Here is a 12,758-nt window from a genome sequence, read left to right as displayed (position 1 = left end):
CACTATCAGTTTTTCGTCCCATTCGAAAATCTAGACTCACAGCAGAACGGCCATAAGGTGCCCGAGGCAGCAATAGACCCATGGAGTCAACTCGGCTGGAGGACGATGTATTGAATCGGGACGCAATTTGCGTGGTCCATCGTCATTAGGTGGCCCTGAATGTTACAATTCACTATCAGTTTTTCGTCCGATTCGAAAATCTTTGACTCACAGCAGAACGGATATTAGGTGCCCGAGGCAGCAATCGACCCATGGAGACAAGTCTGCTGGAGGACGATGTATTGAATCGGGACGCAATTTGAGTGATCCATCGCCATTAGGAAGCCCTGAAAGTTACAATTCACTATCAGTTTTTCGTCCGATTCGAAAATCTTTGACTCACAGCAGAACGGCCATAAGGTGCCCGAGGCAGCAATAGACCCATGGAGTCAACTCGGCTGGAGGACGATGTATGGAACCGGGACGCAATTTGAGTGGTCCATCGTTATTAGGTGGCTCTGAATGTTACAATTCACTATCAGTTTTTCGTCCGATTCGAAAATCTTTGACTCACAGCAGAACGGCCATTAGGTGCCCGAGGCAGCAATCGACCCATGGAGACAAGTCTGCTGGAGGACGATGTATTGAATCGGTACGCAATTTGAGTGATCCATCGTCATTAGGAGGCCCTGAACGTTACAATTCACTATCAGTTTTTCGTCCCATTCGATAATCTAGACTCACAGCAGAACGGCCATAAGGTGCCCGAGGCAGCAATAGACCCATGGAGTCAAGTCGGCTGGAGGACGATGTATTGAATCGGGACGCAATTTGAGTGTTCCATCGTCATTAGGAGGCCCTGAATGTTACAATTCACTATCAGTTTTTCGTCCCATTCGATAATCTAGACTCACAGCAGAACGGCCATAAGGTGCCCGAGGCAGCAATAGACCCATGGAGTCAAGTCGGCTGGAGGACGATGTATTGAATCGGGACGCAATTTGTGTGGTCCATCGTCATTAGGTGGCCCTGAATGTTACAAATCACTATCAGTTTTTCGTCCGATTCGAAAATCTTTGACTCACAGCAGAACGGCCATAAGGTGCCCGAGGCAGCAATCGACCCATGGAGACAAGTCTGCTGGAGGACGATGTATTGAATCGGGACGCAATTTGAGTGATCCATCGTCATTAGGTGGCCCTGAAAGTTACAATTCACTATCAGTTTTTCGTCCGATTCGAAAATCTTTGACTCACAGCAGAACGGCCATAAGGTGCCTGAGGCAGCAATAGACCCATGAAGTCAAGTCTGCTGGAGGACGATGTATTGAATCGGGACGCAATTTGTGTGTTCCATCGTCATTAGGAGGCCCTGAAAGTTACAATTCACTATCAGTTTTTCGCCCGATTCGAAAATCTTTGAGTCACAGCAGGCCTGCTATAAGGTGCCCGAGGCAGCAATAGACCCATGGAGACAAGTCGGCTGGGGACGATGTATTGAATCGGGACGCAATTTGAGTGATCCATCGTCATTAGGTGGCCCTGAAAGTTACAATTCACTATCAGTTTTTCGTCCGATTCGAAAATCTTTGACTCACAGCAGAACGGCCATAAGGTGCCCGAGGCAGCAATAGACCCATGGAGTCAACTCGGCTGGAGGACGATGTATGGAACCGGGACGCAATTTGAGTGGTCCATCGTTATTAGGTGGCTCTGAATGTTACAATTCACTATCAGTTTTTCGTCCGATTCGAAAATCTTTGACTCACAGCAGAACGGCCATAAGGTGCCCGAGGCAACAATAGACCCATGGAAACAAGTCTGCTGGAGGACGTTATATTGAATCGCGACGCAATTTGAGTGATCCATCGTCATTAGGTGGCCCTGAACGTTACAATTCACTATCAGTTTTTCGTCCCATTCGATAATCTAGACTCACAGCAGAACGGCCATAAGGTGCCCGAGGCAGCAATAGACCCATGGAGTCAACTCGGCTGGAGGACGATGTATGGAACCGGGACGCAATTTGCGTGGACCATCGTCATTAGGTGGCTCTGAATGTTACAATTCACTATCAGTTTTTCGTCCGATTCGAAAATCTTTGACTCACAGCAGAACGGCCATAAGGTGCCCGAGGCAGCAATCGACCCATGGAGACAAGTCTGCTGGAGGACGATGTATTGAATCGGGACGCAATTTGAGTGATCCATCGTCATTAGGTGGCCCTGAAAGTTACAATTCACTATCAGTTTTTCGTCCGATTCGAAAATCTTTGACTCACAGCAGAACGGCCATAAGGTGCCTGAGGCAGCAATAGACCCATGAAGTCAAGTCTGCTGCAGGACGATGTATTGAATCAGGACGCAATTTGAGTGATCCATCGTCATTAGGTGGACCTGACCGTTACAATTCACTATCAGTTTTTCGTCCCATTCGATAATCTAGATTCACAGCAGAACGGCCATAAGGTGCCCGAGGCTGCAATAGACCCATGGAGTCAACTCGGCTGGAGGACGATGTATTGAATCGGGACGCAATTTGCATGGTCCATCGTCATTAGGTGGCCCTGAATGTTACAATTCACTATCAGTTTTTCGTCCGATTCGAAAATCTTTGACTCACAGCAGAACGGATATTAGGTGCCCGAGGCAGCAATCGACCCATGGAGACAAGTCTGCTGGAGGACGATGTATTGAATCGGGACGCAATTTGAGTGATCCATCGCCATTAGGAGGCCCTGAAAGTTACAATTCACTATCAGTTTTTCGTCCGATTCGAAAATCTTTGAGTCACAGCAGGCCTGCCATAAGGTGCCCGAGGCATCTATAGACCCATGGAGCCAAGTCTGCTGGAGGACGATGTATTGAATCGGGACGCAATTTGTGTGTTCCATCGTCATTAGGAGGCCCTGAAAGTTACAATTCACTATCAGTTTTTCGTCCGATTCGAAAATCTTTGAGTCACAGCAGGCCTGCCATAAGGTGCCCGAGGCAGCAATAGACCCATGGAGACAAGTCTGCTGGAGGACGATGTATTGAATCGGGACGCAATTTGAGTGATCCATCGTCATTAGGTGGCCCTGAACGTTACAATTCACTATCAGTTTTTCGTCCGATTCGAAAATCTTTGACTCACAGCAGTACGGCTATAAGGTGCCCGAGGCAGCAATAGACGCATGGAGACAAGTCTGCTGGAGGACGATGTATTGAATCGGGACGCAATTTGAGTGTTCTATCGTCATTAGGAGGCCCTGAACGTTACAATTCACTATCAGTTTTTCGTCCGAATCGAAAATCTTTGAGTCACAGCAGGCCTGCCATAAGGTGCCCGAGGCAGCAATAGACCCATGGAGACAAGTCGGCTGGGGACGATGTATTGAATCGGGACGCAATTTGAGTGATCCATCGTCATTAGGTGGCCCTGAACGTTACAATTCACTATCAGTTTTTGTCCCATTCGATAATCTAGATTCACAGCAGAACGGCCATAAGGTGCCCGAGGCAGCAATAGACCCATGGAGTCAACTCGGCTGGAGGACGATGTATTGAATCGGGACGCAATTTGCGTGGTCCATCGTCATTAGGTGGCCCTGAATGTTACAATTCACTATCAGTTTCTCGTCCGATTCGAAAATCTTTGACTCACAGCAGAACGGATATTAGGTGCCCGAGGCAGCAATCGACCCATGGAGACAAGTCTGCTGGAGGACGAAGTATTGAATAGGGACGTAATTTGTGTGGTCCATCGGCATTAGGTGGCCCTGAATGTTACAATTGACTATCAGTTTCTCGTCCGATTCGAAAATCTTTGACTCACAGCAGAACGGCCATAAGGTGCCCGAGGCAGCAATAGACCCATGGAGTCAACTCGGCTGGAAGACGATGTATGGAACCGGGACGCAATTTGCGTGGTCCATCGTCATTAGGTGGCTCTGAATGTTACAATTCACTATCAGATTTTCGTCCGATTCGAGAATCTTTGACTCACAGCAGAACGGCCATTAGGTGCCCGAGGCAGCAATCGACCCATGGAGACAAGTCTGCTGGAGGACGATGTATTGAATCGGGACGCAATTTGAGTGATCCATCGTCATTAGGAGGCCCTGAACGTTACAATTCACTATCAGTTTTTCGTCCCATTCGATAATCTAGACTCACAGCAGAACGGCCATAAGGTGCCCGAGGCAGCAATAGACCCATGGAGTCAAGTCGGCTGGAGAACGATGTATTGAATCGGGACGCAATTTGAGTGATCCATCGTCATTAGGAGGCCCTGAATGTTACAATTCACTATCAGTTTTTCGTCCCATTCGATAATCTAGACTCACAGCAGAACGGCCATAAGGTGCCCGAGGCAGCAATAGACCCATGGAGTCAAGTCGGCTGGAGGACGATGTATTGAATCGGGACGCAATTTGTGTGGTCCATCGTCATTAGGTGGCCCTGAGTGTTACAAATCACTATCAGTTTTTCGTCCGATTCGAAAATCTTTGACTCACAGCAGAACGGCCATAAGGTGCCCGAGGCAGCAATCGACCCATGGAGACAAGTCTGCTGGAGGACGATGTATTGAATCGGGACGCAATTTGAGTGATCCATCGTCATTAGGTGGCCCTGAAAGTTACAATTCACTATCAGTTTTTCGTCCGATTCGAAAATCTTTGACTCACAGCAGAACGGCCATAAGGTGCCTGAGGCAGCAATAGACCCATGAAGTCAAGTCTGCTGGAGGACGATGTATTGAATCAGGACGCAATTTGAGTGATCCATCGTCATTAGGTGGCCCTGAACGTTACAATTCACAATCAGTTTTTCGTCCGATTCGAAAATCTTTGACTCACAGCAGAACGGATATTAGGTTCCCGAGGCAGCAATCGACCCATGGAGACAAGTCTGCTGGAGGACGATGTATTGAATCGGGACGTAATTTGTGTGGTCCATCGTCATTAGGTGACCCTGAATGTTACAATTGACTATCAGTTTTTCGTCCGATTCGAAAATCTTTGACTCACAGCAGAACGGCCATAAGGTGCCCGAGGCAGCAATAGACCCATGGAGACAAGTCTGCTGGAGGACGATGTATTGAATCGGGACGCAATTTGTGTGTTCCATCGTCATTAGGAGGCCATGAACGTTACAATTCACTATCAGTTTTTCGCCCGATTCGAAAATCTTTGAGTCACAGCAGGCCTGCCATAAGGTGCCCGAGGCAGCAATAGACCCATGGAGACAAGTCGGCTGGGGACGATGTATTGAATCGGGACGCAATTTGAGTGATCCATCGTCATTAGGTGGCCCTGAAAGTTACAATTCACTATCAGTTTTTCGTCCGATTCGAAAATCTTTGACTCACAGCAGAACGGCCATAAGGTGCCTGAGGCAGCAATAGACCCATGAAGTCAAGTCTGCGGAGGACGATGTATTGAATCAGGACGCAATTTGAGTGATCCATCGTCATTAGGTGGCCCTGAACGTTACAATTCACTATCAGTTTTTCGTCCCATTCGATAATCTAGACTCACAGCAGAACGGCCATAAGGTGCCCGAGGCAGCAATAGACCCATGGAGACAAGTCGGCTGGGGACGATGTATTGAATCGGGACGCAATTTGAGTGATCCATCGTCATTAGGTGGCCCTGAACGTTACAATTCACTATCAGTTTTTGTCCCATTCGATAATCTAGATTCACAGCAGAACGGCCATAAGGTGCCCGAGGCAGCAATAGACCCATGGAGTCAACTCGGCTGGAGGACGATGTATTGAATCGGGACGCAATTTGCGTGGTCCATCGTCATTAGGTGGCCCTGAATATTACAATTCACTATCAGTTTTTCGTCCGATTCGAAAATCTTTGACTCACAGCAGAACGGATATTAGGTGCCCGAGGCAGCAATCGACCCATGGAGACAAGTCTGCTGGAGGACGATGTATTGAATCGGGACGTAATTTGTGTGGTTCATCGTCATTAGGTGGCCCTGAATGTTACAATTGACTATCAGTTTTTCGTCCGATTCGAAAATCTTTGACTCACAGCAGAACGGCCATAAGGTGCCCGAGGCAACAATAGACCCATGGAAACAAGTCTGCTGGAGGACGATATATTGAATCGGGACGCAATTTGAGTGATCCATCGTCATTAGGTGGCCCTGAACGTTACAATTCACTATCAGTTTTTCGTCCCATTCGATAATCTAGACTCACAGCAGAACGGCCATAAGGTGCCCGAGGCAGCAATAGACCCATGGAGTCAAGTCGGCTGGAGGACGATGTATTGAATCGGGACGCAATTTGAGTGATCCATCGTCATTAGGTGGCCCTGAACGTTACAGTTCACTATCAGTTTTTCGTCCGATTCGAAAATCTTTGACTCACAGCAGAACGGCCATAAGGTGCCCGAGGCAGCAATAGACCCATGAAGTCAAGTCTGCTGGAGGACGATGTATTGAATCGGGACGCAATTTTAGTGTTCCATCGTCATTAGGAGGCCCTGAACGTTACAATTCACTATCAGTTTTTCGTCCCATTCGATAATCTAGACTCACAGCAGAACGGCCATAAGGTGCCCGAGGCAGCAATAGACCCATGGAGTCAACTCGGCTGGAGGACGATGTATGGAATCGGGACGCAATTTGCGTGGTCCATCGTCATTAGGTGGCTCTGAATGTTACAATTCACTATCAGTTTTTCGTCCGATTCGAAAATCTTTGACTCACAGCAGAACGGCCATTAGGTGCCCGAGGCAGCAATCGACCCATGGAGACAAGTCTGCTGGAGGACGATGTATTGAATCGGGACGCAATTTGAGTGATCCATCGTCATTAGGAGGCCCTGAACGTTACAATTCACTATCAGTTTTTCGTCCCATTCGATAATCTAGACTCACAGCAGAACGGCCATAAGGTGCCCGAGGCAGCAATAGACCCATGGAGTCAAGTCGGCTGGAGGACGATGTATTGAATCGGGACGCAATTTGAGTGATCCATCGTCATTAGGAGGCCCTGAACGTTACAATTCACTATCAGTTTTTCGTCCCATTCGATAATCGTGACTCACAGCAGAACGGCCATAAGGTGCCCGAGGCAGCAATAGACCCATGGAGTCAAGTCGGCTGGAGGACGATGTATTGAATCGGGACGCAATTTGTGTGGTCCATCGTCATTAGGTGGCCCTGAATGTTACAAATCACTATCAGTTTTTCGTCCGATTCGAAAATCTTTGACTCACAGCAGAACGGCCATAAGGTGCCCGAGGCAGCAATCGACCCATGGAGACAAGTCTGCTGGAGGACGATGTATTGAATCGGGACGCAATTTGAGTGATCCATCGTCATTAGGTGGCCCTGAGAGTTACAATTCACTATCAGTTTTTCGTCCGATTCGAAAATCTTTGACTCACAGCAGAACGGCCATAAGGTGCCCGAGGCAGCAATAGACCCATGAAGTCAAGTCTGCTGGAGGACGATGTATTGAATCGGGACGCAATTTTAGTGTTCCATCGTCATTAGGAGGCCCTGAACGTTACAATTCACTATCAGTTTTTCGTCCCATTCGATAATCTAGACTCACAGCAGAACGGCCATAAGGTGCCCGAGGCAGCAATAGACCCATGGAGTCAACTCGGCTGGAGGACGATGTATGGAATCGGGACGCAATTTGCGTGGTCCATCGTCATTAGGTGGCTCTGAATGTTACAATTCACTATCAGTTTTTCGTCCGATTCGAAAATCTTTGACTCACAGCAGAACGGCCATTAGGTGCCCGAGGCAGCAATCGACCCATGGAGACAAGTCTGCTGGAGGACGATGTATTGAATCGGGACGCAATTTGAGTGATCCATCGTCATTAGGAGGCCCTGAACGTTACAATTCACTATCAGTTTTTCGTCCCATTCGATAATCTAGACTCACAGCAGAACGGCCATAAGGTGCCCGAGGCAGCAATAGACCCATGGAGTCAAGTCGGCTGGAGGACGATGTATTGAATCGGGACGCAATTTGTGTGGTCCATCGTCATTAGGTGGCCCTGAATGTTAGAAATCACTATTAGTTTTTCGTCCGATTCGAAAATCTTTGACTCACAGCAGAACGGCCATAAGGTGCCCGAGGCAGCAATCGACCCATGGAGACAAGTCTGCTGGAGGACGATGTATTGAATCGGGACGCAATTTGAGTGATCCATCGTCATTAGGTGGCCCTGAAAGTTACAATTCACTATCAGTTTTTCGTCCGATTCGAAAATCTTTGACTCACAGCAGAACGGCCATAAGGTGCCCGAGGCAGCAATAGACCCATGAAGTCAAGTCTGCTGGAGGACGATGTATTGAATCGGGACGCAATTTTAGTGTTCCATCGTCATTAGGAGGCCCTGAACGTTACAATTCACTATCAGTTTTTCGTCCCATTCGATAATCTAGACTCACAGCAGAACGGCCATAAGGTGCCCGAGGCAGCAATAGACCCATGGAGTCAACTCGGCTGGAGGACGATGTATGGAATCGGGACGCAATTTGCGTGGTCCATCGTCATTAGGTGGCTCTGAATGTTACAATTCACTATCAGTTTTTCGTCCGATTCGAAAATCTTTGACTCACAGCAGAACGGCCATTAGGTGCCCGAGGCAGCAATCGACCCATGGAGACAAGTCTGCTGGAGGACGATGTATTGAATCGGGACGCAATTTGAGTGATCCATCGTCATTAGGAGGCCCTGAACGTTACAATTCACTATCAGTTTTTCGTCCCATTCGATAATCTAGACTCACAGCAGAACGGCCATAAGGTGCCCGAGGCAGCAATAGACCCATGGAGTCAAGTCGGCTGGAGGACGATGTATTGAATCGGGACGCAATTTGAGTGATCCATCGTCATTAGGAGGCCCTGAACGTTACAATTCACTATCAGTTTTTCGTCCCATTCGATAATCTACACTCACAGCAGAACGGCCATAAGGTGCCCGAGGCAGCAATAGACCCATGGAGTCAAGTCGGCTGGAGGACGATGTATTGAATCGGGACGCAATTTGTGTGGTCCATCGTCATTAGGTGGCCCTGAATGTTAGAAATCACTATTAGTTTTTCGTCCGATTCGAAAATCTTTGACTCACAGCAGAACGGCCATAAGGTGCCCGAGGCAGCAATCGACCCATGGAGACAAGTCTGCTGGAGGACGATGTATTGAATCGGGACGCAATTTGAGTGATCCATCGTCATTAGGTGGCCCTGAAAGTTACAATTCACTATCAGTTTTTCGTCCGATTCGAAAATCTTTGACTCACAGCAGAACGGCCATAAGGTGCCTGAGGCAGCAATAGACCCATGAAGTCAAGTCTGCTGCAGGACGATGTATTGAATCAGGACGCAATTTGAGTGATCCATCGTCATTAGGTGGACCTGACCGTTACAATTCACTATCAGTTTTTCGTCCCATTCGATAATCTAGATTCACAGCAGAACGGCCATAAGGTGCCCGAGGCTGCAATAGACCCATGGAGTCAACTCGGCTGGAGGACGATGTATTGAATCGGGACGCAATTTGCATGGTCCATCGTCATTAGGTGGCCCTGAATGTTACAATTCACTATCAGTTTTTCGTCCGATTCGAAAATCTTTGACTCACAGCAGAACGGATATTAGGTGCCCGAGGCAGCAATCGACCCATGGAGACAAGTCTGCTGGAGGACGATGTATTGAATCGGGACGCAATTTGAGTGATCCATCGCCATTAGGAGGCCCTGAAAGTTACAATTCACTATCAGTTTTTCGTCCGATTCGAAAATCTTTGAGTCACAGCAGGCCTGCCATAAGGTGCCCGAGGCATCTATAGACCCATGGAGCCAAGTCTGCTGGAGGACGATGTATTGAATCGGGACGCAATTTGTGTGTTCCATCGTCATTAGGAGGCCCTGAAAGTTACAATTCACTATCAGTTTTTCGTCCGATTCGAAAATCTTTGAGTCACAGCAGGCCTGCCATAAGGTGCCCGAGGCAGCAATAGACCCATGGAGACAAGTCTGCTGGAGGACGATGTATTGAATCGGGACGCAATTTGAGTGATCCATCGTCATTATGTGGCCCTGAACGTTACAATTCACTATCAGTTTTTCGTCCCATTCGATAATCTAGATTCACAGCAGAACGGCCATAAGGTGCCCGAGGCAGCAATAGACCCATGGAGTCAAGCCGGCTGGAGGACGATGTATTGAATCGGGACGCAATTTGAGTGATCCATCGTCATTAGGAGGCCTTGAACATTACAATTCACTATCAGTTTTTCGTCCCATTCGATAATCTAGACTCACAGCAGAACGGCCATAAGGTGCCCGAGGCAGCAATAGACCCATGGAGTCAAGTCGGCTGGAGGACGATGTATTGAATCGGGACGCAATTTGAGTGATCCATCGTCATTAGGTGGCCCTGAACGTTACAATTCACTATCAGTTTTTCGTCCCATTCGAAAATCTAGACTCACAGCAGAACGGCAATAAGGTGCCCGAGGCAGTAATAGACCCATGGAGACAAGTCTGCTGGAGGACGATGTATTGAATCGGGACACAATTTGAGTGATCCATCGTCATTAGGAGGCCCTGAACGTTACAATTCACTATCAGTTTTTTGTCCCATTCGATAATCTAGACTCACAGCAGAACGGCCATAAGGTGCCCGAGGCAGCAATAGACCCATGGAGTCAAATCGGCAGGAGGACGATGTATTGAATCGGGACGCAATTTGAGTGATCCATCGTCATTAGGTGGCCCTGAACGTTACAATTCACTATCAGTTTTTCGTCCGATTCGAAAATCTTTGACTCACAGCAGTACGGCTATAAGGTGCCCGAGGCAGCAATAGACGCATGGAGACAAGTCTGCTGGAGGACGATGTATTGAATCGGGACGCAATTTGAGTGTTCTATCGTCATTAGGAGGCCCTGAACGTTACAATTCACTATCAGTTTTTCGTCCGAATCGAAAATCTTTGAGTCACAGCAGGCCTGCCATAAGGTGCCCGAGGCAGCAATAGACCCATGGAGACAAGTCGGCTGGGGACGATGTATTGAATCGGGACGCAATTTGAGTGATCCATCGTCATTAGGTGGCCCTGAACGTTACAATTCACTATCAGTTTTTGTCCCATTCGATAATCTAGATTCACAGCAGAACGGCCATAAGGTGCCCGAGGCAGCAATAGACCCATGGAGTCAACTCGGCTGGAGGACGATGTATTGAATCGGGACGCAATTTGCGTGGTCCATCGTCATTAGGTGGCCCTGAATGTTACAATTCACTATCAGTTTCTCGTCCGATTCGAAAATCTTTGACTCACAGCAGAACGGATATTAGGTGCCCGAGGCAGCAATCGACCCATGGAGACAAGTCTGCTGGAGGACGAAGTATTGAATAGGGACGTAATTTGTGTGGTCCATCGGCATTAGGTGGCCCTGAATGTTACAATTGACTATCAGTTTCTCGTCCGATTCGAAAATCTTTGACTCACAGCAGAACGGCCATAAGGTGCCCGAGGCAGCAATAGACCCATGGAGTCAACTCGGCTGGAGGACGATGTATGGAACCGGGACGCAATTTGCGTGGTCCATCGTCATTAGGTGGCTCTGAATGTTACAATTCACTATCAGATTTTCGTCCGATTCGAGAATCTTTGACTCACAGCAGAACGGCCATTAGGTGCCCGAGGCAGCAATCGACCCATGGAGACAAGTCTGCTGGAGGACGATGTATTGAATCGGGACGCAATTTGAGTGATCCATCGTCATTAGGAGGCCCTGAACGTTACAATTCACTATCAGTTTTTCGTCCCATTCGATAATCTAGACTCACAGCAGAACGGCCATAAGGTGCCCGAGGCAGCAATAGACCCATGGAGTCAAGTCGGCTGGAGAACGATGTATTGAATCGGGACGCAATTTGAGTGATCCATCGTCATTAGGAGGCCCTGAATGTTACAATTCACTATCAGTTTTTCGTCCCATTCGATAATCTAGACTCACAGCAGAACGGCCATAAGGTGCCCGAGGCAGCAATAGACCCATGGAGTCAAGTCGGCTGGAGGACGATGTATTGAATCGGGACGCAATTTGTGTGGTCCATCGTCATTAGGTGGCCCTGAGTGTTACAAATCACTATCAGTTTTTCGTCCGATTCGAAAATCTTTGACTCACAGCAGAACGGCCATAAGGTGCCCGAGGCAGCAATCGACCCATGGAGACAAGTCTGCTGGAGGACGATGTATTGAATCGGGACGCAATTTGAGTGATCCATCGTCATTAGGTGGCCCTGAAAGTTACAATTCACTATCAGTTTTTCGTCCGATTCGAAAATCTTTGACTCACAGCAGAACGGCCATAAGGTGCCTGAGGCAGCAATAGACCCATGAAGTCAAGTCTGCTGGAGGACGATGTATTGAATCAGGACGCAATTTGAGTGATCCATCGTCATTAGGTGGCCCTGAACGTTACAATTCACAATCAGTTTTTCGTCCGATTCGAAAATCTTTGACTCACAGCAGAACGGATATTAGGTTCCCGAGGCAGCAATCGACCCATGGAGACAAGTCTGCTGGAGGACGATGTATTGAATCGGGACGTAATTTGTGTGGTCCATCGTCATTAGGTGACCCTGAATGTTACAATTGACTATCAGTTTTTCGTCCGATTCGAAAATCTTTGACTCACAGCAGAACGGCCATAAGGTGCCCGAGGCAGCAATAGACCCATGGAGACAAGTCTGCTGGAGGACGATGTATTGAATCGGGACGCAATTTGTGTGTTCCA

Source organism: Schistocerca cancellata, unplaced genomic scaffold (genome assembly GCF_023864275.1).
Source record: "Schistocerca cancellata isolate TAMUIC-IGC-003103 unplaced genomic scaffold, iqSchCanc2.1 HiC_scaffold_1131, whole genome shotgun sequence".
NCBI classification, from domain to species: domain Eukaryota; kingdom Metazoa; phylum Arthropoda; class Insecta; order Orthoptera; family Acrididae; genus Schistocerca; species Schistocerca cancellata.
The sequence above is the reverse complement of the archived record's forward strand: the minus strand, read 5'-3'. Positions refer to the sequence as shown.